The sequence below is a fragment of the Triturus cristatus genome, chromosome 9 (assembly GCF_964204655.1).
Source record: "Triturus cristatus chromosome 9, aTriCri1.1, whole genome shotgun sequence".
In the NCBI taxonomy this organism is placed as follows: Eukaryota; Metazoa; Chordata; class Amphibia; order Caudata; family Salamandridae; genus Triturus; species Triturus cristatus.
In genome coordinates this window covers 443,804,640-443,826,801 of record NC_140592.1, presented here as the reverse complement: position 1 = coordinate 443,826,801, position 22,162 = coordinate 443,804,640, and the positions used below count along the sequence as shown (strand labels likewise).

The following is a 22,162-nucleotide window of genomic DNA, read 5'->3' as shown; positions in this document are numbered from 1 at the left end:
CTAGAAGCAGTTGGACTTCCCACAATGAGTGCACTAAAGACGTGCATAAGACATGCTTTCCTGACCCTCATGTGGCTGTCATGGCAGCCATTAGAAAATGTTCACGAGGTATGTGTTATGTAATTTTCAGAATGAAAGGAGACGGTTACCTGACAGTTGATAAATTGTAGTCAAACTGATTCTGTCCTTGTTGCATGAATGTGATGGTCCCTTGCATGGTAGAGGTATGTTGATGTGAGTGCACCGATCTGTTGGATTGGGCCCATGGCTGGTGGTATAAAAGTCTTGTGTGTATGGCGTATGAATGCATCATAAATCAGTTAGTGCCTTGACGTGGCTTTATGGATCAAATTCAAAAGTCTTGGTTTTAATATTCAGATACTTTGATAAGTATTTGGGCATTGAAGCCAGTATTTCCGGATGTGCTAAAACCAACCAATGTAAGTGGGGGATCAACTTAAAAAAAATTGCACCAGATTTATATCTGTGGAAGTAAGATGGCCCTTGCTAAATCTCCTTGATTGTTTTTCTCACTCAGAGTAGCTGTGGATTTTGTGCCCTAGTTCAGTCGGCACCTAGGCAAGCCTGCACATTTCTGAAAACCAGTCAACCAGGAAAGTCCAGGGCTGCATGACTTGCATGGCTCTTACTAGGTAATATCACCTAGAAGCCCTGGCAAACGTCACACTTTGGTAAAAAGCATACATTTCCATCACATTTCTGTGACAGAAAGACATGGAATCTGTGTGGAGCCACATATTTTCTACCACCTTGAGTTCCCACACATCTCCCAATAAGAACGGTACCCAACTTGTGTGGGTGGTCAAAGAGAAAGTGACAAAAAAGGCCCTAAATGGCTATGTTGAGAGATAAGAAGTAAGGGTAGGTGCAGATTTTGAGGCTGTGCTGTCGCACCACCTATGCAAATCCTCAAGCCACAGACATTTTTGAAAAGTGGACACCCAAGGGAGTCCAGGGTGGTATGCTTTGTGTGAATCCCACTCGGTTTTCTTACTCACAATACTGTACAGACCTCAGACTCTGACTGAAACCACATATTTCCCTTATGTTCTGTGATGGGACACCCTGGATAACGTAGGTGTCTTGTTTTAAAAAATGTATAGGTTTGCCTGGTTTTCCTAGGTGCCAGTTGAGCTAGGGTCTAAAATCTAAAGCTACTCACATTGGAAAAAAGGGTCAGTTTTTGGTGGGAAAATGTGATGCATCAAAGTTGCATTTTGGGCCGTTTTCTGTTGTTGGCATTAGGCTTACCCATACAAATGAGGAACCATTTTTATCGGGGAATTGGGGAAATGCCTTTCCATCCGAGAAATTGTATGGAAAATATTTGTAGCCAAAGTTGCAGGTTTATAAGGGATTCTGGTTTGAAAACCCTGGGGAGAGCCAAGCACGTCAGCCCACCATGGATAACCCTGGGCGTCTAGTTTTCAGAAACGTACAGGTTGGCTGGGTTTACCTAGATGCCGGTTGATCTAGGGTCCAAAATCCACAGCAACCCACATTGGAGAAAAGGGTAGTTTTCTCGGTGGAAAAATACAATGTGTCCACGTTGCCTTTTGGGCCATTTCCTGTTGCAGTCATCAAGCCTATCCACACAAGTGAGATACAATTGTTATAGGAAGACTTGGGGAGCATAAAATAGTATAGCATTTGTTATTACCAATTGTATTTCACTACATTTGTGCCTTTCAATTGTAAGCCAGTGTATAAGAAAGAAGACATTTTTAAAAATGCCCTCTAAATCATATGATAGTCCGGGAAACCACAAATTCAGGGATGTACAAATAACCACTGCTCCTGAACTTGTGCCCATTTGAGAAATACATAGGTTTTCTTGATATCCATCGGCCTATTTTGCTATATAAATTCATCTATAGTATGTTCTCAATGAACACCATTGTATGGTGCAGCTCAGTTGTGGGATCTGGGTACCTTGGGTTCTTGGAGAACTTGCAAACCCTATATATCTTGGCAACCAAAAGGGTTTAGTGGACGTAATGGTATATTGCTTTTGCAAATCGGCCATTGTCACAAAAATCTACAGATTAAAATGTTGTCACAAATTGCCATTTTTTTCCTATTTATTTTCAATATTTATTTATTCAACAGTTATTTTCCTTAGGAAAACCTTAAGAGATAAACACATATTTCCACTGTCTGAATTAGGAATGATGTCTACTTTTCAGAAATCTATAGCCATCCTGGATCACCCCTAGGTTTTACACTGGCTTCCACCACAAACTGGAACTAGGTTTAGAGCACAAAAAATAGAAAAAATGGGCCCCAGCGGCCAAGGGGTTAATGATAATGTGATTATTTTGGCAATATGATTGTAGTCAATATTGTGTAAGGTGATAATTTTGACAAAGGATATATTTGTTTACAGGTAAGAATGTTTAGGTTATGATATTATGGTTTTCGATGTCAGTACAAATTTATATTTTTAACAATGATATTTGTGTTCTCATTATTGGTGGTTTTATTTATTAAGTATAGGAAGATGATGTATTTGTTAACAATAGTTAATTTCTGATATTTTTAAATATCGAAATTGTGTGCATCAATATTGTATCAGTGACCTATCTCGGTGATAGGTAGTCCTCTTTTAACCTTTATTATGGCCACCTTATGCTCACCCAAAAGATCACATTTGAATTCCCTTGTGCAGACTAATCCCAATAAATCCATCAAGCAACCTCGTCCACACACATATCCACCCACTCCAGGTATAAGCATTCATCCATTAACTCACAACCATGTATTTTGTCAACATATTTCTATTGTTTTTCAACAAATCAAACAGAACACTTCTTCACCAGTGACACAACAAAACAAGGGCAGAAATTATAAAGTAACATTTATGCATCATTAGCTCATGTCTGTTCCTTTCCATATTAATCTACACCATCCATAATGCCTCATTTTATTTGCAGTATTATAACCGATCTGTTATCCAGTCTAGAGCAGCCATTTGTGGGACGGCTACGTTTCACAGATCTTTTTCCATTTCTGAAGGGAGTCCCTGCTATTATAGAACAGTTGCACTGCCAGCATGCAACAATCCAAATCTATCCAGGCATTTATGTTCGGCGGTACTCTGTCTCTCAAAAGCTTAGCAATTTTCCTTTTGGCAAACCCCTATCCAAGGACCAGACATATTTTCTTGTACTTGGGGACCCTTTCATCTCTACAGAGGTTAAGTATTCATAAATTTACAGATGTTGTAAAATGGGCCCATATTACTACATACATTCACTCATATATCTATCCCCAGTATCACTGTTTTCTGGGGCAAATCCACAGGATATGAAAGAATGAACCTTCCTGAAAGCAGCCCCTGAGACACCAACCAGAATCTGTTCTCCCTATTTTTTCTGTACTATCCTGGAAAAGAATGATCTATGTAAAATCCCTAATTGCACCATCTAAAACTCAATCAAATCACCACTCTTTGGAGGGCTTTCAACGCTTCCGCCTCAAGTGCTCCTATATCCACTTCCCAGCTTCCTTTACATTTTTGGAATCTTTCAAGGGAATTATTAAACATTTTTTATAGATCAAATGGACTGCTTTTTTCCTAAGGGGATCATTCAATACTCAGTACTCCAGCAGAGAGGAGTCAGAGAGAGGGGTCGGAGTACTGCATGCCATTGAGTGCTACCCAGCCATCCACCTAGCTAGAGCAGGGCCATCTATTTCATGCCTCGTAATCTGACTTCAGATTGCATCACAGTATGTGGACAGCATTGGTAGAGATGGTGAATTCTATCAAACTATTGCTTGACTATGGAAAGCAGGCTGCTCTGGTCTTATTGAATCTCTCAGCGGCCTTGAATTATATGTCACATTCTATACTTCTCAAGCGTTTGAAAGACATAGGTATGGATGGCCTTGCTTTTGCATGGATTTTCTCCTTCTGGGACAACAGAAGCCAAGCAGCTTGGGTAGCCCTACACTCTTTTCATTTCTAAAAGCTCGCATTTGCCATTCTGCATGGTAATACCCTCAATCCAACCCTATTTAATATTTTTATGGCTCCCATGCCTCGTTAGTTGAATCTGTTGGACTGCTTTGTTTCTTATGTGGATGATACACAGCTCTTTCTTTCTATGGAGAAGGACCCAATTGAAGTATATACCACGTTTAAGAACCGTTTGGTAGCAGTCTTTGAATGGATGTTGGCAACCAACCTTCAGTGCAACACTGAGAACACCAAAATCTTGCTGTCTGGGTCTCCCTCCCCTCACTGGTGACCTGATTGCTGGCCAGTTTGGGCTAACTCTCCACCCCTTCTGTCCTCTCTGGCCCATAGATTATGTGTCAAGATAGATCTCCCCTTTACCATGTTCTTTCAGATCTATAAAGTAGTCTGATCATGCTTTGTTCCATTAAGATCTTTTAAATTATTTTGGCTTAGTCCCTTTCCAGGTGCAGAAAACAGTGATTCATGAAATGATCACTTCTCGCATTGACTATGCCAATATTCTGTACCTAGGCATGCCATTTTACCTGCTGAAGAGACTGCAGATTGTACAAAATGGAACAGCCAGGCTACTCCTGAAGACCAAATCAATAGAGGGCCACAGGAGATTTAGAAATCAGCAGGAATTAACTCCCCTAATGGTCATTATTGAACTACAATATGAACTCCTGGGTCTAGAAGATCAAAATTAACTATTACGAGTAATGACTTGGCTGTGGTTGAGTATCTCTTTCAAAGGACGGTTTCCCTCACCCAACATAGGTCGCTTGCTTCCTCATCGGGAGACTCCTCACACTATGATACCTGGTCACAGTGTGGGCTACAACCACCTCTCTGAGAGGAAGGAGATCAGGAATGTTGTGAGGGGGATAAAATAAATACCTTTTAGATGAGCTAAGGGCAATGAGGACAGCAGAGCAAAATCAAATTAAACTAGTGATGGGAAAAACTAGCTACAGGGAATGCAAATCCCTTTATTAGTGCATCCCTGGGCCAGGATTAAAAACAGGGCCCTGCAGGAAAAATTAAATCTGCAGATCCCCAGAGAGTTAAATATTTCCTTTGAAACCCCACCGGAAAGCATGTTTGGCAGCCCCTAGCAGGGTCTCCTTCTGTTTTCGGCATCCAGTCGGGGGCCGAGGGGGCGCCATAAGTGCCTCCTTGCTGATCCATGCACCTTGTGGCAAGCACCTTAAGGTGCCTGCCAAGGGGTGCAGGGATGAACACAGACTTCCATTCCTGTATGGGAGCTTGTGTCACTGCTGGTTTATGGCTGGAACACAAGCTCCCATAGAGGAATGGGAGTATGCAACCGCATAGTGAATAGGTGGTCGGGACTGCCGACTACAGGTCGGTCGGTCCTGTTTCCGCGATGGTGTTGTCCGCCCGACTTCGAAAAAAAAAACGTAGTCCTCATACATAGAGTTTTCTATGGTATTGGCCCCATTACCTCTCTGACAGATTGAGCTGTTATCAGACTACCAGAACCCTCCATTCATCTGATGCTAGTATGCTCCTTGCCCCGAGGATCAGACATATAAAATGAGGAAGGGTACCATTCTCCGATGCTGCAGACCAGAATTGGAATCACCTTCCACCACATTGCCACTAGATTTGGTTTGAAGACCTATTCTGAAAATCTCTGAAAACTGGACTATTAGACACAGCTTTTTGAGCTAGGTTATTCCTATGCATTTGGGAGTAAAGTTGTTATAGTTTTAGTGCAGGGACACTCTACGGAGTAGCTATTGCGCTTTACAAATCTCTTGCTTTATTGATTGATTGATAGACATAACCAAAGGTTTCTGAGTTTGGCATTTGATAATCCTGCTGAAGGTCTCTATGTTGAATATATTCTCGCCCTCTGCTCACATGGCTCCTAATTTACAAATTACAATATGATCCCATCCATGAAATACTGTAAGTTATCCCGCCTCGTCCAACACGTCACTGTCCCAGAGGGGGGGCCTTCCGTAAGGATTGCTTTCCATCCCAAGTACCTTGTGCCATGTATCAGCAAGTCAGTTATGGTTTGGCACCCATATAATGGTATTTAGACAAAATATTGAGTTGGAAATGTCGACCTACACAAATATCGAGTTGGAAATATTGTGACAGAAATATCGACAGCAAGAATATTGTTGTTAAGAATATCGACTTAAAGGTAAGAAATATCATTTAAAAAATATAAAAGTCATTAATATCATTTGCAAAAATATATTTGTTTAAAATATCGATTTTTAATTAGTGTTATGAATTTAGTATATATTTTCAATGCATGTGATATATTTTTTGTGTAAGTGTTGTTTATCTTTTTATATGTGTTGAATCTTTAGTAGTTATCAATTTTATTTTAATTAAATTGTGAGTTTTTAGTTCCGTAGCAGACTGCTGGTTTATAGGGGAATAGGGTGAGAAGTAATTTAAATATAATAAATTAATGATTGTTTTTTACTTATTAATATTTATTTAACTGAAATGTTATGGTGTTAAATGTGTTTTTACTTTTTAGTGTGAATTTTATGTGTGGGGTGTGGAGTTTATGGTGGTATAATGTGGGAAGCAATTTATTTTTTCATAATTATTAATTGGTTGTTAATTAATGTTAATTAATATTTATTAATTAATTGGTAATTATTTTATGCTAATTGTGTCATTCTTTCAAGGTGCGGGCTGTGAGGTTTATAGGGGTAAAGGGTGGGAAGTAATATATTTGTATTTAATAATTAGTTGTTAATTAATATTAATCAATTGATTGAAAATTAAATATGGAAATTGTGTAATTAATTCTAGGTTTGGGTTGTGGGGTTTATAGAGGTAAAGGGTGGGAAGTAATTTATGTTTCATTAATTATTAATTAGCTGATAATTTAAATTAATTAATTAATTGATAATTTATTTGTGTAATTGTTTAATCTTATTTTGTGTGTGGGTTTTGGTTTATAGGGGTAAAGGGTAGGGAGTAAACTAATTGTACTTAGGTTATAATTAGTTGTTAAATACTATTAGTGTTTTAATTGAAAATAAATGTACATTTTTTAATTATTTTTTTTACTTTTTAATTTTAGGTGTGGGTTGTGGGGATTATAGGGGTAAGGGATTAGAAGTTAATTTATTTTTGTGTGTTTGAGTTTGTTTTTTAATTATTAATATTTCTTCAATTGATAATTAGTTAGGTTAATTGTGGAAGTATTTTTTTAATATTTAGATGTGGGTTGGGAATTCAGTGTTGTTAGGGTAGGAATTAAATAAACTAAATTTACAATAATTGATGTTTTTCTTTATACATTATTTCTAACTAGAAGAATGCATTTGCTTGATTTATTTATTATTAAATATAATATGTGTAGGTATTTGTGATATGTATTTAACATTATAATATTTTTTTAAAATATTAAATATATTTGTATTTACATTTTTAACCTATTTATATATTTTTACTTTTTTTTTTTTGCTGGTGTTGATATTTTATTTGTTTTTAATTTTGAACAGACTGGAGTGGGAATAGTAATTTTTACCCCTCTGCAATCCAACACTTTCCCTACTGTTTCACTGACTGGAGTGGGAATAATACGTTTTACTCCTCCGCTATCCAACATTTTCCCTACGGTTACACTGACTGGAGTGGGAATTGTACTTTTTACCCCTCTGCTATCCATCATTTTCCCTATTGTTGCACTCATTGGAGTGGGAATAGTAATTTTTACCCCTCCGCTATCCAACATTTTCCCTACTGTTGCACTGACTGGAGTGGGAATAGTAAATTTTAACCCTCCGCTATCCAAAACGTTCCCTACTGTTGCACTGACCAGAGTGGGAAATTTAAGTTGAAAGATTTTTAAAATGTTTTTATTTAGAAAATAATATTTTTTTACTAGATTTGATGTTCTAAGTACATGTATATATATATCTATATATATATATTTATTTGTTAAATATGTATATAATTTAAAAATTATAAAATAAATTACAATTAATAGTTTATTAATTGTTTTAAAGTAAAGACATATATTAATTATTATATATGTGTGTTTAACTTTTTTAAATCAAGTTTTTTATATTTGATAAAAAGTATATTAAATCTACTTTATTTTTTTAATTAATTTTATTATTTAAGATATATAATATTTATTATTTTATGTTATATATATATATAAACGATATTTTACACAACTATATTTATGACATCGATATTTTTTCCGATATATTTGTACTTACCATTATAAATATAGGATATCAATATTTTTGACATCAATATTTATAACTCGATATTGTGTTATGCGGATATTTTAATTGTCGATATTGTGTCAGTAAACCAATACCAACTGGGTGGCCCAGTAATACTTTGTGATATTTGCTAGTGCTATACCTCCATTATATACCCCCTCGTATACCCCAATATTTCCCCTCTCATCAACTTGCTGATTGCTGTCAGTGGTGCCCGGCCATTACACAACAGCAACCGAATTTCAGCCTCTCATTCCTTTAGGAATCTCTTTGTGACCCTTTGTGGAGTATTTTGCAGTACATAGAAAAATCTTGGTAAGTAAATCATTTTAAACATGACAGCCCTGCCGAGTAATGTCAGCGGAAAACTACTTCAGCACCTCGCCCCTAAATCTATCAAATAGGGTCAAGAAAAGTTTTCCTATCTCTGGTGACATAGATACCGAGGCATTAAAAGCCATGTGATGTTATCTGCACTGGGCAGTTTCTTGGTAGATGCAGGATGTATCCGCCTAATGGATGTAAGAGTGACTTCCCCCCATTTATCAAGAGTACTTGCTAAATATTTCAAATACGAGCAGTAGCCTGTCAACGGTCTTTTCTCATTTCAGACTGCCCTACATAGGTAGCACGTCATCTATTTATAACGAACAACCACCCATTTAATAATTCATGAAACTAAACTTAAATCCATGCAGTGATTCACTCACGTCTACCCGTCGGCCTATGCACCCACCATCGTATGCACCCACAGCCATAAAACCAGTGCTCATTATTGAATGCAAATATACAGTCATTAGTGCATCCATCCATGCCACCAATCTTTTTCATAGAGGTAGGTCCGACTAGCCCTTAAAATCATTAATTGAAATCCTTTGTATCATCCAGTACCTCCTTTACCATCTTCAGGAGTAAGTGTTGCACAAAGCACGACTCCTGCCGAGCCAACTATACATAGGGATTAACTTGGTGATCCAATTGGAGTGCCATGGGACCTGGGGCTCTCTTGAAACCACTGATACATGACGATGCCTATCACAGATTAAACCCAACAACCACTGACCACGCTAGGAACTAGCCCACAAACATATACAATAAAACATGCATTAACAAAGAGATGCAACAAAAAACTACGGGACATAAATTCATTTACTTAACATTTAAACAAATAACATTACCAAGAAAAAATATAATTGTTGCCAAAATAAATAGCATACACATTTCAAAAATTGTCCTTCATTGAACACTGGTGAAACTGGCAGGCTGAGCAAGCAAAGCGTGAAAAGAAACTTGAATACATATTAATTGCACCCCTTACCTCGTTTTCTTATGCAAATAGGGTCTATATCCCACACGCAGCTGTGCTGAGATGGGGATATTTCGATGAGTGGGCTAGCAAAAATGAGCTGGTAGTGATCATACAACATTGAAGCTGAATGACGCAATATCGTTTTTGGCTTTCTGAAATGCACATTTCTCAACTTTTTGGCATCTTTGCACGTCCAATTTTACATACACTCCATGCCAGATAAATCACGAAATGGTGTACTTGGGCCAGACAGCAATCACAACAGTGCATGTCCTTAAAATGCATTGGAAAGGGGCCAATGGGAAAGCAGAGGCTGTGGGTGATGTGATTTGTCATGGACCACAGTCAGTGCCAAGGGGAGGAGCACATGCCAACACAGCAATTGTGTGCAAACCTCAGTATCCTTTCAACATTACAGGGGTTTGTGGAACAATCAGTTCTTGGCAGTCAAACCTTTCCTCAGGGCTGGATTTAGAGTTCGCAATAACAGAACATCTTCCAATTTGTGGGTGGAGTGCTAAATCAACGTTTGGAGGCATCTCCTCACGTGGCAGATTGCACTGAAGCATTTCTTCTACTATACAGGTCATACAACATAAACTATTTTGCTTGCTAATAAGGTGCAATCATCTGAAACTGAGAGGTATATTATCAAGGGCCTATCGCCGCTTTAGCGGCACTTTTTTGCCGCTAAAGTGGCGATAATTTTATCTCACAAACGGGCCTTAGCGTGAGTTTTTGGGCAATAGCAGCCCTTTTTTTTATCTCAAAGCATGTTAGTGATATTTATCGCTAATTATATGCAAAGTAGGTTTTCCCATGCAAAAAGGCACGCAAACACCACTACTCCATATTATCAAGGTGTTCCTTGAAATTCTGAAGAGCCAAAAAACTGTCGCTAACAGCAGTTAGCCAGCCAGTTACCTAAGACCAGAAAATAGCTGGTCTTAAAAATGGTGATAAAACTTGGGCCTATATCGCTGCAGGTTTTGGCACTGCTCAGCACTGCAAGCAATGTTGCAGCGCTGCCCTGCGACAAAACTACAGTGCAGGAATGCGCACAATCAATAAGATAGTGCGCATACCTATGCCCCAGTCATGAAAAGTGGTGCTGTGCTGCGACAAGACAGCGTTGCAACACTTCTCACTATGCCCTTCTTGCACCAGCATGGATGCGCTGTAATCACTGGACAGTGCTCCATGACGCAAGTAATGACAGATACGTCAGGAATCCTGACGTATCTGCTGGCGCTAAAGTCAAGCATTGCTGCAGTCATGTTGCAACCATAACGCAACTCCAGCAATGCATGGGGCCAGTCTATCCCTGTGGCACTGCCTCATCCTCGCCCCTGTCATTAGGCAGGCGGAAGGTACTGGCGCAGTGCTGTTCAGGAGGAGTGCCCAATGTCACCGCTGTTGGAGAGCCATCGGTGGTGGTTGCACGCTGAAGTGTCATCGTTTGGAAGCATTGGTGGAGTATTGGTGCGGAGGGAGTTGATGAGATGTTCTTCGCTGGCCTTGATCCAGCTGCAAGGGGGTGCGATGATGGCAGTGGCGTCCAGTGGGCAAGGTGAAGACGTGATGTTACCAATGATGGTCGGTCCAGGAGAGTCCGGTGTTGTGGCTGTAGTTGAAGTACCTGCTGGCAGAGGTGACGTGTTCAACCATGTGTCCTGCTATGTGGCCTGTTGAGGTGACTTGCTGCTTGCGTCTGATGTCGGTGACCCTCCACAGGAGGGGGTGGTGCTCTGGTCACTGGGGTTGTCCAGGTGGAACTTGAGTACACTGAGTCAGATGTCGCTGGTGGATGGGAGACCCTGGGGTGCAATGAGATCTACAATGGCATTGGAGAATGGGGGGCCATGGCCCGGGGACCTGCACATGAGGGTGCTGCAGAAAATGTTCTTGGGCTTGGTCCGGATCTTGGAGTTGACGTGGTCCATGGTCAGCCTTGGCACATTAGAGTGCATTGTCAGTCAGAGTGTGCCTCTGTAGGTGGCGGCAATGCCTCCACCTTGACGGTTGGGGTGCTCCTTGCCGGTGACACTGCGCCGTTAGTGATGGTGAAGGCGATGTCAGGCATGGAGCAGAGGTTGGTCCTGACAGGCGAGGTGGCATCCAGGGTTGATGGCGAGGAGGGTGCTGGCGTTGTGGGCGAAGGAGTGTCCAAGAGGAATGCTGCAAGGGGGTGCGATGATGGCAGTGGCGTCCAGTGGGCAAGGTGATAGCGTGATGTTACCAATGATGGTCGGTCCAGAAGAGTCCAGTGTTGTGGCTGTAGTTGAAGTACCTGCTGGCGGAGGTGACGTGTTCGACCATGTGTCCTGCTATGTGGCCTGTTGAGGTGACTTGCTGCTTGCGTCTGATGTCAGTGACCCTCTCCAGGAGGGGGTGGTGCTCTGGTCACTGGGGTTGTCCAGGTGGAACTTGAGAACACTAAGGTGCCGATTCTGATCCTGGAGAAACCGGGTACGAACCGTCGGTCGGAGCGTATTCTCCGGCCGACTCGTACCCGGTCGGAAAACATTACAAAAATGCTAGTACGATTCGTAGGGAAACACTATTTCCGTACGAATCGTACAAAACACTGACCGAACAAAATTAACTCACAAATGTGATTCGGGAAAGCTCCGACGTGATGTCGGGACGCTTGCAGCCTGCGTTTCACGAACCAGGAAGTACGATCCGTACCAACGTCACCCCACACGGATTATATTTTCCGGCAGCCAAAAACTGCCGGGAAATCAGGACGATGCGCACAAGGAGCACCTGTACGTGACGGACACCCATGGACCCCAACCTACGTGTCATCCCGGCCCTCATAGCAGTCGACCTACTCCACAGGTACCAACGCAGACGCCGCAGAAGGTCAGAACCACACCCAGGGGCAAAGGGGGGGGCAGGACACATAACCCCCACCCAAGTCACACATCATACATGCCCTGGACATACCTGACCTCCAGGGCCTGGTCACTTTGAGGGGGTGAGGGCGTGTCCAGCAATGCAAGCGTCCGCCACAACAGAAGTGGGTGACGACGCGAACCGGCAACACATCAATACAAGGTACATACCGGACCCACGCCTTAAGAGCGTGGGTACGAGTCGTACCACGCCCACACCTACGTCACCCCAACAATGGCCTGGGTACGGGCCACACCAGCATTGTTGAGCGTGGGTACGGGTATGTACGGAGTGTACCCCCACCCCAACAGTGTATGTACAGACCGTACTCATACCCATGTATATATGGAGCGTACCCCCACCCCAACAGTGTATGTACGGACTGCACCCACACCCGTGTATGTTCGGAGCGTACCCCCACCCCAACAGTGTATGTATGGACCGTACCCCCACCCGGTTATGTTCGGAACGTACCCCCACCTGTGTATGTTCGGAGCGTACCCCCACACCAACAGTGTATGTATGGACCGTACCCCCACCTGTGTATGTTTGGAGCATACCCCCACCCGTGAATGTATGGAGCGTACCCACACCCGCATATGTACGGACCGTACCCCCCACCCCACCAGTGTATGTACGGACCGTACCCCCCACCCCAACAGTGTATGTACGGACCGTACCCACACCCGCGTATGTATGGAGCGTACCCCCACCCCAACAGTGTATGTACAGACCGTACCCACACCCGCATATGTATGGAGCATACCCCCACCCCAACAGTGTATGTACGGACCGTACCCCCACCTGTGTATGTTCGGAGCGTACCCCCACCCCAACAGTGTATGTACGGACCGTACCCCCACCCGGTTATGTTCGGAGCGTACCCCCACCCGTGTATGTTTGGAGCGAACCCCCACCCCAACAGTGTATGTACGGACCGTACCCCCACCCGTGTATGTTCAGAGCGTACATGCCCAGACACAGGAGGGGTGGGTGCAGAGTCCTCCCAGCAGTGCCCAGACATAGGAGGGGTGGGTGCCTATCACTCCCAGCAGTGCCCAGACACAGGAGGGGTGGGTGCAGAGTCCTCCCAGCAGTGCCCAGACATAGGAGGGGTGGGTGCAGAGTCCTCCCAGCAGTGCCCAGACATAGGAGGGGTGGGTGCCTATCACTCCCAGCAGTGCCCAGACACAGGAGGGGTGGGTGCAGAGTCCTCCCAGCAGTGCCCAGACACAGGAGGGGTGGGTGCAGAGTCCTCCCAGCACTGCCCAGACACAGGAGGGGTGGGTGCAGAGTCCTCCCAGCAGTGCCCAGACATAGGAGGGGTGGGTGCCTATCACTCCCAGCAGTGCCCAGACACAGGAGGGGTGGGTGCAGAGTCCTCCCAGCAGTACCCATGGAAAAAAAAAATGGTGGAGTACCCACAGATCCAATGGCCACAATTGTCAGTCAGGTGCACAAAGACCCTGCAGTACATGTAACACATGTGTGCGAGGCTGGGAGTACACACATGCATAGTGCCTAAAAGGGAACATGTCCACATGAAGTCATGTCAACAGACTCCATACACAAGTACAGTGATCACCAAGGATGCCACGAATGATGCAGGTGGAGACATCGCTCTGCATGCATGGCCAAAGTTGAAGGGGTCCGTCACACACCCGGCAGTGCCCAGACATAGGAGGGGTGGGTGCAGAGTCCTCCCAGCAGTGCCCAGACATAGGAGGGGTGGGTGCAGAGTCCTCCCAGCAGTGCCCAGACATAGGAGGGGTGGGTGCCTATCACTCCCAGCAGTGCCCAGACACAGGAGGGGTGGGTGCAGAGTCCTCCCAGCAGTGCCCAGACACAGGAGGGGTGGGTGCAGAGTCCTCGCAGCAGTGCCCAGACACAGGAGCGGTGGGTGCAGAGTCCTCCCAGCAGTGCCCAGACATAGGAGGGGTGGGTGCCTATCACTCCCAGCAGTGCCCAGACACAGGAGGGGTGGGTGCAGAGTCCTCCCAGCAGTGCCCATGGAAATAAAAATGGTGGAGTACCCACAGATCCAATGGCCACAATTGTCAGTCAGGTGCACAAAGACCCTGCAGTACATGTAACACATGTGTGCGAGGCTGGGAGTACACACATGCATAGTGCATAAAAGGGAACATGTCCACATGAAGTCATGTCAACAGACTCCATACACAAGTACAGTGATCACCAAGGATGCCACGAATGATGCAGGTGGAGACATCGCTCTGCATGCATGGCCAAAGTTGAAGGGGTCCGTCACACACCCAGCTCATGTAGACACAGCTCAGCACAACATATTGGAAACACCCTGCAGGGAAGATGTCAGGGTACACAGAGGAAGGAACACACCTTGGGACAATGTCACCATGCAGTAACTGCTTACATGAACAAAGAAAGTTAGGTAACAACTTGTGATGGCACACAGATACCAGGGTCCCCCCTATGAGCAGCACACTACTACATTTCCCACACACCCAACACATGATCACCACCCACAATCATGTAGCAGCCCCACCAACAGCAATACCAGCAAAGCAGTAGTGTTCTAAGGAAAAAAATAATTGCTTTATTTAGCATGATCAAAAAATGGTTGTTTGGAAGAAGTTCAATATTTACAAAGCCCATAGGGCAGTCCATAAGTCACAGCCGGATGGGGGACACAGTGGGATGCGTGTCCCCTAGCTTGCCTGCACAGTTCAGACCACACTGTCTTCCACAGGGGGGGGCATCATGTGGGGGGGGAAGGACCAGGCACCGCAGGGACAGGAGGGGCAAGGGTAGGCGTTGTGGGTGCAGGGATGGAGGACTCCACCACAGGGGGTGGGGCAGCGCCAAAGGTGGTGGTGAGGATGGCGCTGCACACGTCTGCAAGGTCCCCCAGCGTCTCCCCTGCACCCGAAGGAACCACTGGCCCCAAGGAGGGGGGGGTCAGAGGGATGGGTCGCAGCGCTACTGGGGGAGTGTGTGGATAGGGGGGGCACTCAACTACCCTGACCGGGGACTCCTTTGACCGCTTGCGGGCTGGTGACACTTTTGGGCTCAGGGACAGAGCACCCATGAAGGAGAATTTGCTGGATTTGTGGCCAGGAGAGCTGAGGGGAGTGGTTTGGAGGGAGTGGATGTTGCGGAATGCGGACTCCCACTGTGGCTGCATGTCTTACGTTTGCCCCCCGACCCAGTGGGTGTGCCTACTTCACCCTGTGTGTACGTGCCAGGAGGTGTGCGCTTGCCCTGCCCTGCTGGTGTGGTGCCTGTGTCTGGTGTGGTGCGTGCATGCTGACGTCTGGGTGTAGGTGGGACAGGCATGGGAGTGGGAAGTGTGGATGGGGCAGGGGTAGGGGGTGGGATGTAGTGCTGCAGGAGACCCACTGCTGCAGTCAGTGTCGAGTCTATGGACCTCAGCAAGTTGCGTTGGTCAGACTGCGCGGCTGAAATGCCCTCCAAGTATGCCTCCATGTGGTTGAGCACCCGGCTGTGGCCATGGAGGACATTAAGCATCGCAGTCTGACCAACCTGCAGCTGCTGCAGGATGTCCACAGACTCGGCATTGGAGGCAGCAATGGAGACAGGGGCAGGGGGTGCGGTGCCTGGCTGGAAGGAGACACGTGGTGACCTAGCACGCCGGTAAGGGACACGAGCAAGTGGGAGGCCGGTGATGGCAATGGAGGGGGTGGGGAGAGATGGCGTGCTGCTTTCAGCTGTCGGAGCAGCATCCGCCCCCTCGGAGAGCTCAGCCTTGGACCCGTCAGCTTCATATGCTGTAGTGGCACTGGACAGGTCCTCCGCATCACTCCCCTCGGCCTCCGTTCCACTCGATGTGCCAGCCAAGATGTCACTGCTGGCACTGGTGCTCGCTCCCTCCACACGGTCCGTGCCGGTGTCTCCATCGGTTTCCCCCGACGATGCTGTGGGCAGGGTGAAGAGACAGGAAAAAATCAGACACCTGTATACATATGTCACATCAGTCAAATCCACATAGGTCACAGTGCATAGCCTGAAAAGCAACATGAGTAACATATACAAGGTACATATGTAGGCCCTGCAACACACAGTTGGTTGACCCACCATGCCACTGAGAAACTACGTAGAGCATGACACAAAAGCAAATCACATGATATGGATTTGGACAGAGGAGCCAGGCACTGGGGACAATCCAGCACAGCATCTGCAGCACACAGCGTTGGCGTAAAAAGGAATGAGCAGGAACCATGTCAATTGACGTTAGGCACATGCTGCAAAGGTAATACTTAAAAACATGCCCAACATGAATGGGTCACTGCACCTTGAGTGTATGTCCTGACAAACATCACACACTGGCCAGACCTAGCAAGGAGACGTCAGGTTTAGACATGTAGGCCTTGCCCACACCAACCACCCCCTACATGAGACAATTTGTTGAGACAGATGAAGCACTTACATCTCTTAGTCTGGAATAAAAACACATGGCCTGCAAGAAATCCTGATTGGACACAAAATACCCCTGCTGCGCCGGTACAAATACATCATCTCCAAATGGCCATCATCAGATAATTTTACCAAGACACACAGGCACTGGCCCCCGTGAGTATGAACAAGGAAAATTTGGTCAGGCTGTACAGTGGACACATGTAGCAGAGTTTACGGAAATACAAATGGTGCCAGGGTACAATGGCACAGAGCACAACCTATGCTGTAGACACTGAGATTGTCAACATTTTTGGATGACACACATGATACCTAGGAAAAGATACCCCAGGGGACAGTAGTGGCCACACTACTCCATGGTCCTGAATGGTAATGACTGCAACACAAGCCACCATCCCTGCACTCTGCATATCTCACACTCATGCACATCATGTCACAGGCCACAAAATAGGACATGCATGCTGTAAAGCATTACACTTTTGAGACACACTCCTATGTCTGGACTCAGCATCAGTGCCAACTGACATGGACCCCACAAGTACTGAACTGGCCAGGGCACAGGCAAGGTCCCAAAACCTGTTACACACCACCCCCACACATGAAGCTGCAGGCATTGGGCACATGGATAAACTGGCAGCCTAGATAACCTTGTGCAAGTGTGACTACACACAGACCAGGGAACACATGTCAAGGAGGGGAAGGGAGGAAGGACAGCACCGCTACGCTTTGGGGAACAGGAACTGCACTGCACATTTATACCCTGGCAGTGTATCCATGCAACTGTGCACTTACAAATGCTGGTGACACACAACAAACACACATGTACCTACCCCCTTCCTGCTGCTGCTTTTCCCATAAGCGCCTGTCCATATCAGGGAAGACCACCACCAGCACACGCTTGTGGATGTGGGTCAGACGGCGGCGCCCATGGTTCTTCTGGCTCACAGGTGAGTCCCCCACAGGACCCGTGCGATCCTCCGCGTCCAGCACCGGATATCCTGCCAGCGTTTCCTCACCTGGGCTAGGTGCCGCTTCCGACCATCCGTGTTCCTAACGGCACTGACGGCGTCCTTCCAGATCTGCGCCTTGGCACAGGCGCCTACCTGTGAGGATGAAAAAGTGAGACAACATCAATACACCTGCATCATGTCACAGAGACACACATTAGAACAATTTGGCTGGTTTTAACAGGGCATAGTATGCATCTAACTCATTACACCTTTGTCATAGGGACATTTTCCTCTGTGGGAGGCAAAATGCACTAGGTGGCATTGTAGAGTGCACAGGTGGCATGAGGGGTACAACACAATCAATGATCCAGGCTCACACTGTGCATCACAAGCAACACCAGGATTATGTGCAGCACCTCAAAGCAGTCACATGCCACAGGCCACTGAGGCGACCTCAGCAGAGTACACAGACACACACAGCCACAGGACAATCACCTGCCATTGCCAACTGCAGCTACAAACCTCACTCTGCACATGTGCCACTAGACTGGGGGGTGTCACAGGTATGGGGCTGGCTCATCACCGCAGACACACAACACTGCTCCCTGCTCACATCAGATGGGCAGGGTATATCCATCCCTCATGCAGCTGGGGTGCTACACTCCACATATGCACTCACCCACATGACAGGGTGACTTACACACACACACACCAATGTCCAGGGGACAAACACATCATTTGGACACTCTCAGCACAGGTACACAACAAACACACATCTGTGGGTACTGCCACCTGTCACACTGGGGAGACCACAGATTCACCTAAGGACTGTAGAAACAACATTCCCAGGAGGATTAGACTGGCAGAATGTGTCATGCACCATGCAGTGATTGTCACAGTAACCACAATGCAAGTGAGGAGAGCAGACATGCACCACAGTATGCTCTGGCTGGGAGACATTAGGCATTTCCCCCCCGGGACCCACTCTACAGTACATTGCATGTGTGTTACACCTGGACACAATGGCAGAAGTCACAGTCACATAAAAGGGGCACAGTCTATGCCAGTGGACTCAGCACTCACCTGAACACCTGGTCGACCATACAGCATGGGGTACTGTGGGAGGATCACATCCAGCAGGGCTTGTTTCTCCTCCTGGGTGAAAGGCTGGGCTCTCTCCACAGACCTGGACATGGTGCCAGAGGTATCACGAGCAGCAGCAGTGTTGTGTAATCAAAAGATGTGCAGGCAAGTGCTCTCTCATGGGACCTGGCTGCCTTATATCTGCCTTGCTGCCCTGTTTCATTCACAGGAGTACAGAGTGATTGGTCACTCACATTTGCATCCTATGTTTCATCCAATCCCTTTAAACCTACCCCAGTGAGTGCCTTTGCATTTTTTTTAAAATTGAGCATGTTATCAAGGCAACAACCACTTTGCAACAAAGTAGATTCTTCCAAACCGACTTTTTCTGGCCACCTGATGTAAAAAATTCAAACTTGAAACTCGGTCTCCATGACAACCAGCATGCATGTAGGGCTTTATACTAGTCCCTCAGGTGTCCCCTATGTAATTTTGATATTCACACACAGGTACGGTGCGTTCCAGGGCCCCAGAGCACCCCAAATGCATAGAAACGGACCGTACACGCGTGTGTACAGTCCGTATCACTATGGGTACGCCTAAGCGTGCTAACCAATAGTGATACGGGCCGTACACGCGTGTGTACGGTGCGTATCACTATGGGTACGCCTACGCGTGCAAACCCATAGTGATACGGGCCGTACACGCGTGTGTACGGTGCGTATCACTATGGGTTTGCACACACATTTGAACTACAATTCACATTTGTACGTGGATAATCACTTTTAGAGATGAAATTTGATGTTTAAAGTGATTTTCAAGCATCCAGGGGCCCTAAACACAAGATTTGAGAAATGGGTAAAAGTGAATGAAAATGGCCAATTTACTCATTCTGAGACCTTAAAAAGTGTTTCTCCTCCACGGGAAGTGAATTAAATTACATTTGTAGGCCTTTATTGTTCAAGCAAAAATGCCCGATTTTTGACGAAAGAGATAACCACCCCCCCTTACGACATGCTTCAGAAACTAAAAAAATGGTCCGTTTTCAAATGTTGCGTCTTTGAACTACAATTCACATTTGTACATGGATAATCACTTTTAGAGCTAAAGTGAGATGTTTAAAGTGATTTTCACGCTTCCAGGGGCCCTAAACACAAGGGGGCAGATTTATGTTTGACTTGCGCCTCATTTACGCCGCCGTTGCGTCACTTTTGTGACGCAGCAGCGGCACAAATCCTGCGCCATGGTGCGGGGTATTTACAACGTGATGCATCTGGGAGATACGTCACGTTGTAAAGCCCTGCGCCACATGTAGGCGTTCCAGGACAGGTGGGGGCGTTCCGGCGCAGGAACGCCTCCTAAAAGTGGCTGAGTGAAATCTCAAGATTTCACTCAGTCACTTTTGAGCCCATGCTGCGTCAAAACCTTGCGCCTGCTTGAAGCAGGCGTAAGGATTGACGCAGCATTGTGCAGATAGGGTCCCCCAGAGCATTGCTGGAACTGCGTCGCGCTTGCGACGCAACTCCAGCAATGCACCACTTTTACGGCACAGATGCGTGAGGCATCTGTGCGGTTTTTGCCCCATGGTGCGCCGCATTATAAATGCTTTCAACATACATTTTGCCTCTGACACCATTAATTACAACAATTATTTTATCAACTAGCCTGTTTAATGACTGTGATCTACAAAGCCTTTTTTTTGCTTTTTGGTTTTTTTGATTCGATGAACACTACTGGTTTGACACACACTTATTGTATACAAAATATGGTGACATATATATTTACATTTGTACAGTGACTTCAAAATGTGACAAAAAACGGAAAAAAATATATATATACAACATACAGTCTATCAAAATAGAATTGTTTTTCAGAGCTGAAGTCAAATGTCCGAAAATATTTGATTTGTGGAACGTGAGCAGTTGGCTCCTATAGTTCTCGCTATTATTGCGGTCCTAAGCAGAGTCGGGTGCTTGTGTCTGTATATAATTTCAATGAGCAATGCAAGTTGCAGTCTGTCTTTGCATTTGCATATGCTTATGTAGAGAAGCTGGTTCTAGCTTGATCTTCTACAAAATCCTCTGCGATCTCTGCTTTTGCGCCAACGCGTTTCGACCTGTGTAGTTGGGGACCTGTGTGGTGTTTGTGAGGTCGTCTTCAGGGCGGGTGTTATGGTGGAATCGGACTTCTGTTCCTGTAATTCAATTGTGATGATATATGGTTACTCCTTGTATCATGTTTTATGATTGTGGAGTTTCTAAAGGTTGTTCTATGTCAACTTACGTTCACTCCAAGTAGGGGAACTTGTCTTCTATGTGATGCCTTGTTTTGTGTACTGCCGACTGGAGTAGAATGACTTTCTTTGTCTTAATCTCGTTGTTTTCTTTCTAAAACAAATGAAAGGGAGAGGAGTTGGAGTCCACATCCCCTTGAAATTGCCTGAAGCTGTGACATGGTTTCTAGCAGGTACCTAAGTACGGTAGTTTATTGTTGTTATCGCTGTACATGCTTTTGTGATTAGTGGATTTCTTTTCTCCTACTGCGTGCCTTAAACGTGCTTGTTTTTGAGTTGCGGTGGCGTGACTTCTATTTGTGCATACAGAGAGTTTTTTTTGTGTGTGGGGGAGCTCCGCTTCGCAATGCCCTGGTGAACACCATGATTGTTACTGGTGAAAATCACGATTCCATACGGTGAGGGAGCATGTCCTGGTTCAGCGCGTGGTATTAGTTCTATTTAAAGAAAGGACGGTGGGCTGTTTGCATATAGCTCGTAGGGGCATACTGTTCCGTACCTTCTTGGTTTGCGAGTGATGGGATCCACTTCTTCAGCGCTCCGGTGTCTCCTGTCTCCTCTCTCTTTTACGGCTGCTGGCAGGCTTCTTGGCGTTTCCTCAAAGTTGTTCATAGCGCTCTTGCCATTGGTTGATTTATATAAGAGAGTGTCCCTTATTGGCGCGCTGCGTACTCCACGTTTCAGTTGGTTTTAACTTGGGGGTGTGTCGTAGTCATGGTTACCGTGTGGAAAACACTTCGTAGGCATTGTTTTTTTGTTAATGAGCAGCTCTTTCGGTCCGTGAATTCTTCCGTGATTTCACTGCGTTGACGTGCAGCGTGTCAGTCATGGCTTAGGGGTGTGTCGATGGTCAAGGTGATCATATTGTTTTTCTGCCTCCTGGTTCGAATCCGGGTCATTGACACTCGCGGGCCCTGTTGTTGAAATGAAACGCTAAATTGGTGACGCCTTTTCTCAATAAAGGTTTTTGATGGTATTTATCCA

The 22,162-nt window shown here is 45.4% G+C and overlaps 1 protein-coding gene across 3 annotated transcripts in view; it reads right to left on the bottom strand.

Moving 5' to 3' along the window:
- Nucleotides 1-9,621, bottom strand: part of LOC146798109 (cytochrome P450 2F3-like) — a 767,041-nt gene extending 757,420 nt beyond the window's left edge. For 2 of the 3 annotated variants that reach the window (XM_085625324.1, XM_085625321.1), the window contains exon 1: nt 9,548-9,621. The gene's annotated coding sequence lies outside the window, so the exon portion shown is untranslated. The remainder of the gene's footprint in view (nt 1-9,547) is intronic. The other variant, XM_085625322.1, reaches the window with a different exon arrangement.
- Nucleotides 9,622-22,162: the final 12,541 nt, after the last annotated feature.